The 9059-nt window shown below is 45.3% G+C and overlaps 1 protein-coding gene and 1 long non-coding RNA gene across 2 annotated transcripts in view; one reads left to right on the top strand and one right to left on the bottom strand.

Moving 5' to 3' along the window:
- KLHL32 (kelch like family member 32) overlaps window positions 1-9059 on the top strand; it is a 317145-nt gene that overhangs the window by 57684 nt on the left and 250402 nt on the right. The gene's annotated exons all lie outside the window — the stretch shown is intronic.
- LOC112551314 overlaps window positions 1-9059 on the bottom strand; it is an 18309-nt gene that overhangs the window by 777 nt on the left and 8473 nt on the right. The gene's annotated exons all lie outside the window — the stretch shown is intronic.

Here is a 9059-nt window from a genome sequence, read left to right on the forward strand (position 1 = left end):
CCTGGTTTCTGCAGGTGGTTGCTGCCCCCCACCCCCACCCCCACCCCCTGCCATTGATGCTGCCATCGGCTTCTGCAAGTGTTTGCCACTTGCCATGCCACTGCCGCTGCCACCGCTGGCTTCTGTGGGCAGTCATTGCTCACCCCCACCCATTGACGTCACCTCCGGCTTCTGCGGGCGGTCGCCTCTTGCCACTCCACTGCTAACACTGCTGCTCACAAACTGTGCCCGCAGTCTCAGGAGGCACCAGTCACTCATGATACTAAATAAGCAGTGATTCACATGTAGCACAAATATTCCTAGTTAAAAGGAAGTAGCTGAGAGAGGTATGACAGGAAACAATCTTTATTAGAATGTTTCTGAGACAAGCTGAATCATGTCAATCTGTTGAGAGCTCTCATATATCCCACACCATGCAAATAAAGTTGAGATCCTCAGCTCACACAAATTGTTGTAGTATCAGTAAAGTCAGTACTGAAGATGTATGCCTTTAAGATAAGATCCAAAGTCAAGTCAACTGAAGTGCATGCAAAGATTCCATCAAGCATCAGACATAGCAGTATGACATTTTGGCTGATGTGTCATGCTGAAGTCTCTGGCAAAACCCAGGTGTCCTAATTCCCCGGTATTACACCTGTAAGGCTATCTTTTCTCTCTTGCAAGAATACTAGGGGTTGAACTCTTAAAACTGATAAGCCAAAAGGTTAAATACACACTAATAGTTCTCCATGGGCTCTACGAGCCCAGAGCATATAACCTGCCTTTTACTGTCCAAGCTATTTTTGTAACACGTGTAACATCCTCCCTGTTTACCTACTTCTTGCAAGTCATGTGTGTCTCTCTCATTAACAGGGCCCAGTCCTTGAGTTCATTTGTGGAATACTTCTAATAATTGGTTTATGGGACAATATGTGTTTCTTTAATTGTCCCAAGGTTGGAAGTCATTGCGGCCTGCCATCAGGATGCTTGTAGCTGTCTAAAACCACTATGGATGCATGGGAAAACCCACCAGTCTAGTATGGTACTGACTGTTTTCTTTATTTCTTTTTCTTTTTTCTGCAAATTTGACTCAAATTCAACTTATGATCCATTATGACCCCTCACATTCTTTTCTGCAGTACTGTAGCTTGGCCCATCATCCCTGATTTTATTTGTGTATTTCATTGTTCCCTCCTAAGATGAGTACTTTGCATTTGTCCTTTCTGAATCTCATCCTACTTATTTCAGGCCATTCATCCAATTTATCAAGGTCATTTTGCTTAAAGCTGTGTAAACCCCCCGCCAGGCCACAAGAAGTTTCACAGCAGTGATAGCATGTATATTTCAAAGGCTGCAGATGAGATGACTGTCTTCAGAAGCACCAACGTATCAAATGCTGTATGTTTGACTATGGCCTGCTGCACCCAGCACAATGTATGCAAAGTTAGGACACTGGTGGATGTCATAGCTGGTTTGCCCAATAAACCAGTGCCGCCAGTCATAATACAGAGCCCAGGGTAAAAGGACTTAGGGGATTGAGTTCTTGGTCTCTGTGTCCCCTGAATGGTTCAGGTTCCAGGGGATAACTAACAGTCCTACCTGTCTGCAGTTCATTCTAGTGCACAGTTCATTCTAGTTCATTCTAGGGTGGAGAGGAGCACCCTGAAGAGGTCCTAATGCCTTACTGAGAACTTGGGAGTGTGCCTGTGTAGAGACACAAGCCAGTTGTTGTAGAGGCAACTGGACATGCACAGGCACTATCACTGATTGTTGGTCCCATGCAGAGGCTTGGCCCCACATTGTGGCTGCATCAAACTCCACAACGGCTCTTGGGCTTGTGGGTATTAGCACTTGAGTGAACAACTAGCACCACTATGAACAAACTCTACCAGTGTTTCTGTTTTGCTCCTTCTCTGGGCTTTCATTGTCCCCAAGCCTAGCACTTTCCTGTGCTGCTCTTTCTTATCCTGCTCCTGTACCTCTCTTTCCTCTGGTAATATATGCACCTCTCCTCTGCCAATGCCATCCAGGAGGTGTTTCCTTTGGGGTCTTCTCTGTACTATAGTTAAATGGTGGGCTGGCTGGACCCTTCAGACCTTCAGTGCCTGTGATGGGATATACAGATACCTCATTGCTTTATTTTTAAATGCTACAAGTGCACTTCTTTCCCCCTCCCCTAGGTAACACACACACATAGACACACACATATTACTTTTATATTAGAAGGGCCCAGTTTCCAGCTATTATACTTGATAATATTTTTTGGTATGTCACCCTTGATCATTTTTCACATTGGGAATCCAGAAGCAGCAAGTGAACTGCCCTTGGTGAACTAAGTTATTTCCATGTTATTTTTTTTTTTTTAAAGATTTCTAACTTCCAATAGCCAGCAACTTGCCTATCAGTAGGTCAGTGATGGGAGATGGTAAGGTCTCCACGTCTGGTTTCAGGCTGAAAAAGTCATCAAAAGACCATAAATATATTGCAATATTTCAGAGGGAAGAAGAGAAGGGCCCTCCTCAAAGCATCTGCAGGAGCTTTATAAAGGCTGTGACTGCACAGCATGTCACTGAAGGGAGGAGTCTGGTAAGTTACAGAAGAAGCCCAGCAAGGTTTGTCTGTCCAACTGACTTAACTCACTGCCAGAAATGGTTGCATGTACTACTTTCCAGGTGTGCAAAAAGATAAGATTAAGAATATCCTTCTTGATTATGTTCTTGCCCTTCCCTGGACTTGTGCTGAGCTATGGAAGGAGAGAAGAACCATTTGGACTTTCTCTTTAAGCTCATTGCTTTCCTATTGAGCACTGTGCCAGGTGCATCCACTTTTTAAGGAGCCATGTGATTTCACCATATACTTTTTTAAAACTGTAATTGAAACTGCCAAGCATCTCCAGACAAATGAGATGCATGGAATGAGGAAGGTGTTGAGGGCACTGATCTTCTGCCAGGGGGCCAGGAGAGAGGAATCCAGCTTATAGACACAGTTGACTGCACCAGCCAGCTGCCTCAGAGATGGTGTCCAGCATCTCCTGGTGTTCATTAGGCTCAGAGACTAGGTTCTCTGCATGGGCAAGGATCTTCACCTTTCTGTTGTAAACTTTGAACCTTCCTGGACCCTTTGCAATTGTCCTACTGAGGGGCTCTATAACCAGGCTAAAAGCAATGGGGCTTAGGGGCATCCTTGTTTCACCCCAATCTAGATTGGTATATCTTATGACAGGATGTCACCCTCCAATGGCTGGATGGTACAGCCACTGCAGAGCTACTGAACCAACTGGAAGAAATGGCTTGACATTCTAAGCTCTCAGACTCTTGAAGATGTGTCTGTGGAGTAGTATAAAGGGCCCTCTACAGTACGAAGTTGTGTCCAGAGGAAAGTAATGGCCATGGTAGGTACAGACCTAGAAGCTTGAAAAGAACTTCAGCTGGACTCACCCTAGGATGTGAATATAGAAGTTTTCAGAGGGAATGATTTGGTGGTAAGGGCATGAAAATGGCTCTATGCTTCTAATTAGCTACCAGTGGGGATGTTTCAAAGTCTACCCAGTGTATCAAAAAACAAAACAAAACAAAAAACCTTCCAGTGAAAGACTTCCTTGGAAGCTCCCTACAGCAACTGGTTAGAACCCTCCCTTTTGTACTACCAATAGCACCTCACAGCATCCCAAGAAAGTGCCAAACAAAAATGAAGAATTTCCCATTCCCTTATGGTGCCAAAACAAGTAAAATAATTTCCTCTACATATGTTAGAAAACAACCTCACTTTTGAACTCATTCCAGCTCTTTCCTGAGGATAAAAGATGGCCATATTTTAGCAAAAGGGAATGATGCCATGTGTTACAATATAATAAATCATACAAAATCTAGACCCTAAGTCGAGTCAGGCTTTTAAAAATATCTCATGGAATATATTTCTATTTGTGACATATAAGCTTAATGTGCATATAGGCATAACAAGTTCCTATGTGTAGGAAAATCGGTATCTTTCCTGCAGAAATATTCACTTTATAATTGTCTTAATTTGCAATTCATTTTTGTTCTCATGGGGAGGTGGGAAATAAATAAATCTATTCCGCTTTGTGAACATAGTGAGCTATCAGCTGTTTAACTCCCTCTTTCCAATAGTCAAAGGACAATTTCACTCTTCAAATAAGTTTTTATTTATTGACTGGATTTTAGCGAGCACATACTGGCAATCAATAAGGGGATTCTTTTTTTAGCAGTGTTGGTCAGGCCAAGCCTCTAAATGAGAGCATCAGTGTGGAGAGTCTAGATATGGCTGGCAGCTGCACTATTCATTTTCTCTCTTTTTAAGGCCTTTGGTGTATAGTTTGCATGGACATGTTCTGCTCTTTTTAAAAGTTGTTATTTCATTTTCTTTAAGTGTTTAAGATGATTCTTTGAACACCAAAAGAACATTTCTGTAACTAATATACAGAGAGCAGTTCTCATAACAGAGTCTAATGTGGCAAAGGCCTAGCAACATGCAGTTTGCATCTACATGAGATGCTACTGTGCAGTAACAATAAGCTACTGTGCAGTAGCATTGGTGGGCACTAACTGTGATGTGACACTACTGAGTAGTAGCTTCTGAAAAAATTGTGGGGGGATGCTACTGTGCAGAAATGCCAGTTACTGCACAGTCATTTAGTACTTGGTTATGCAGTAAATGAGGCCACAAAGTACAAGTGGGATTCTCCAGAATATTTAAGTGTTCCTATTCTTACTTCTTTTCATAGGCATAACAAGGAGGCCCGGGGTCTTGGGTAAACCATGCAAGAGGCCAGGGGGAGGGGCTGGAAGCAGGGGGCAGGAAAAGTGCCAGAACATGGACCTCCTGCCCCAGCTGTGGCTCTTCCAGGAGCAACACGGTGTCCATGCCATAGGGCTGCTTTTGCTTCCAGGTCATGGACTATGCAAGGTTGGCACCCTGGCACCTCTCCTTAGTTGGCAATCAGGGGTGGTACCCAGCTTGCCCACCTCTGGTTCCATTACTGCTTCTTTTATGTGACCAAAAAAACAGCCATATGATATCTCTCCAAAATAACCCTCTCTTCATGCCTTCCTCTATTGCAGTGGATCTCAACATTTTTAGATTTGAGGCACCCCTGTGCTAACAGTGCTAATATTTTATGACACCCTGTGGCGCACTTGAAAAGATCTCAAGGTATCCCAGGGTGCCATGACACCCTGGTTGAGAATCACTGCTCTATTGTTAATTCAACCTCAAGTTCTTATGGTCCTATACTAACCCTCCTGCCCCCTGGCAGCATTCTCCTATTGTTGTGGAGGCTCTGCCCCTTTCCTCAGAGCTTGCTCTACCACAACATACATAATTATTATTAACCTACTGTGCGGTTGTCTAATATCTCGAACAATTAGATTTAGTTTTATATTCAAGGACCTGAAGGGGATCTAGTATTTCTATTAAAATACCTTGCCTCGACCTGAAAAATAGGGACTGACTCTACAAAATAATGTAATTCTTTCACTAACTGGATCATCCCCAAAAATGTTGTGGATACCACACAAAGTGTTGTGATGTGTCACAAGTCTTGCCAAACTGAAGTTTTCAAAAATCACGAGTCAAGCCATAATCAGCCACATCATCTGACTTAGTAACTGTTAAAATTCATTCAACAAATGTTTTCTGGTTATTGGCACTTCAGGATCCACTTGCATTACGTTTTTTTAAGCTTTTCCCACAAAAAGCATCAAGTCTAGAAACATTCTTAAAAAATGAAAGCTGAGATTCTGATATGCTTGCATGATTCAAGGTGATGGGTTTTAAGAAAAAAAAACATCAAACAGCACAACATACCTTTAGTGGGTTGGCAACTATCACCAAAATAGTGTATCTTGTGAAATCCAGCTTTTTAAAGGTTGCAGTGCTCCCACTACGTAGCAATATATTCTTTTCACAGAGGTGTCTCTCTTGGCTCAAGTGTAGTTTAAAAAAGCTACAACAAAGCCCTTAATACCCATAAAGCACACTGATGCTATAAAATCCTAAATATAGTCCCCCAGGTCCCAACCCTGCAGTAGAACCTGCCTGTAGGGACATCATTGCAGGATAATGGCACTGGCCTAGAAAACTCTCTCTCCTTTCTTGTCTTAAATTCATCTTTAAAGCAAATACATCTTCAAATAAATCTGATCATCCAGTTCCCCTTTCCCCATCATTATAACCCCCTCAACCTTCTTCTCCTCAAGCTGTGTCCTGTCAGCTCTTGAAGGCTAGAATCATGTCTTATTTATGATACTAAAGTGCTAAACAAAGTTACTACATTACATACAGATTTACTAATAATCTATTTCAGGTATTTATACAGCCCCTATTATCATTGTATCTGAGCACCTTAAAATCTTTAGGGGTGTAGGTTATAGCCATGTTGGTTGACTCCCCAGGTATCTCTCCACTTTCATCCCCCTTCTCTCTCTTCCCCCCCTCTCCAGCCTGTCTCACCCACTGACTCCTCAATCTACATTTTCACTGACTACCTGTCTTCTATGCATACCAGCCCAGCCTCTGGCTTCTTTACTTTTCATTCCATCCAGGATGAGCACATATCAGCTGCTGAAACTTCCTTAGCCTGACGAAGGGTTTTTGAACCCGAAAGCTTGCTTAATAATTGTTTTCCAACTATTTAAGTTGGTCTAATAAAAGATATCAGATTCACCCAAAGAACCTTGTCTGTCTTAAAATCTATAGTGCATTATTCTTGATAATACCTTATGAAGTAGAAAGATTTTAGCCTCATCCCCAGCTGGAGATGGACAACTTGGCTAAGGGTCACAGGTTAATGGCCTGATACAAAAAGTGACTTAGTAGAATTTAGAAGTGTGGTCAGAAAAAACCCTACCTGACAATGTAAGCCATAGGCATCTAAATTTTCACCAGTCAAGTTACCAAGGTGCTTCTGATTCAGCTACTGCACATGGGCGTAATTGCAACTTGGCTCTGCTGCATATGTTGTTTGGGAGGACCCAAACTTCTCCCAGATCTGATCCAGTAGACTTCCTGAAATCATGTCTAAGCCATATTGACAGCTTTGAGTTAAAAAAAAGCTTGCAAAATGAGGTGGTGCTGACCAATTGTATTATTGGTTGGAGCATTAGCCCAGGAAGCGGTAGACTTTTGAACCTGAGGGGATTAAAACCCACATCCGTCCCTTCTTATAAACAGACTATAGGATAGGCCTTGATGGAATCTATCCTATGGGTTAAAACTATGCAGTAAAGAATGCAAGATTAATGCAGCCAGAGTAAAAGCAAGCAAGAGAAAGCCTGACTCTGTAGATCAAGGTCAGGGCACTTCCCTGGCACCTCATTTTTCCTTTTTTGTGTACGTGGTACTTTGTACCTAAGCTGGGTTTGTGATTTCTACTTCCTGACTTGGGGACCTAACTTGTCAGCATAGGGACATTCAGCACTATCACACCTACATCCCTTTGGTTGTGTCTACACTGCATCCTTGGCACTCTCAAGGCTGCTACTGAGAAGCAGGCCCCATGCACCCAGTCCCTAGGTGCCAAACCAGGGAAGGAGGCAGAGGAGCACTTTCAGAGGTACGCTACTGTTGTTCTAAGCAGGTTCCTGGCTAGATGGTATTCTTCTCCTCTCAGGATTAGACTGATCATCATATTTGGGGTCAGGAATGAATTTTTCCCCCATGGACAGATTGGTATAGACTTGTGGGGGTTTTACCTTCCTCTAGAGCAGGAGCATAGCCCTCCACTTGGCATCTCCTGAGTGTGTATTAATAACCTTTTACAGAAGCAGGACATTGGCTGATGCACGGTCCCCCTGCTTTCCCTGTGACAGGTTTGGATGTTGTCTTGTTGTGTTAGGGTCACTGGTGATGCGTAGGGTAGGCAGTGCACGTGGGTGCACATGCACCCCCTGGAAATGCCAGTTGCAAAACCAGAAGTGCTGGTGGAAGTGCAGTTCCAGTTTTGCCACTGGTGATTTCCAGGTTAGCAAACAGCTGCTGGGTAACACTCCCCCCCACCCCCCTCCTCCCCGGTTGGCGATTGTCCGCTAGGGGACCCCCCCTCCCCCGTTGGTGATCTGGTGCCCCGCCAAACTCAGGAGGCACCAGTTGCCCATGGTTAGGGTGGACGGCTGTTTTACAAAGAGTTGAGGTTATGGATTTCTATTGGGTGGTTGGATAGCGATGATCCAGCTCCTCAGGGAGGGGGTTGGAATGGATGACCTCTGGAGGTCCCTGCTTCTCTCCAATCTTGTGATCTCTGTCTGTGGGCAGAGGGGTAGCTGGCAGCAGGTGGAGGCTTGGGACTTCTCCTGGGCACTTCTCTAGGGCCAGGGGGAGCTGAGGCACTTACCCTTTGCCAGTCTGGCCCTAAATTGCCTAGGGCAAGGTCAAAGAATCAGAATCAGAGAGAAGTCAGGCTGGAAGGGACCTCCAGAGGTCATCTAGTCCAGGGTTTCTCAACTGGTGGGACACGTCCCACTGGTGGGACGTGAAGGTCCTCTAGATGGGACTTGGATCATGGCGGCGAAACCAAAGTGCCACGGCGGGACTTCTGGTTTTGCTTTTATCGGCTGTTGGGGGACCTCCCCCCACCCTTCAAATGGCCTCCGGGGTCTCCCCCGCCCACTCAGGGACCGGTGGGACCAGGATTTTTTGACTTGACCTAGGTGGGATGTAAGGTGCAAAAGGTTGAGAACAGCTGATCTAGTCCAACCCCCTGCCTGCGGCAGGATCCTTCCTATCCAAACCACCCTGCACCATCCCTAGGACTCCTCCTCAACCCTGGCACAACACAGAGCAAACACCCCCACCTGCCACAGAGGCAAAGCAAGGGGACCCAACCCCATGTTGTGGAGGCAAGGCTTCGCGGCGGAAATCTGTCGGCTCGAGGGGTCTTTGGCGAGACGAGCCCACCTGTCGCGCTGGTTCATCCCGGGGAAGGAAGACGAGGGCGCCCTTTCACTGAGCCACAAGAAGCACGCCTCAGGGGCCCTTCTCCCGCCTCAGGGGCCCTGCTGCCCTTCCCCTCCGGCCCGCCGCTCCTCCGACACCCGGGGCCGGGCGGCGGCTACCGCCCGAAGGCG

Source organism: Alligator sinensis, unplaced genomic scaffold (genome assembly GCF_000455745.1).
Source record: "Alligator sinensis unplaced genomic scaffold, ASM45574v1 scaffold145_1, whole genome shotgun sequence".
Lineage (NCBI taxonomy): Eukaryota > Metazoa > Chordata > Crocodylia > Alligatoridae > Alligator > Alligator sinensis.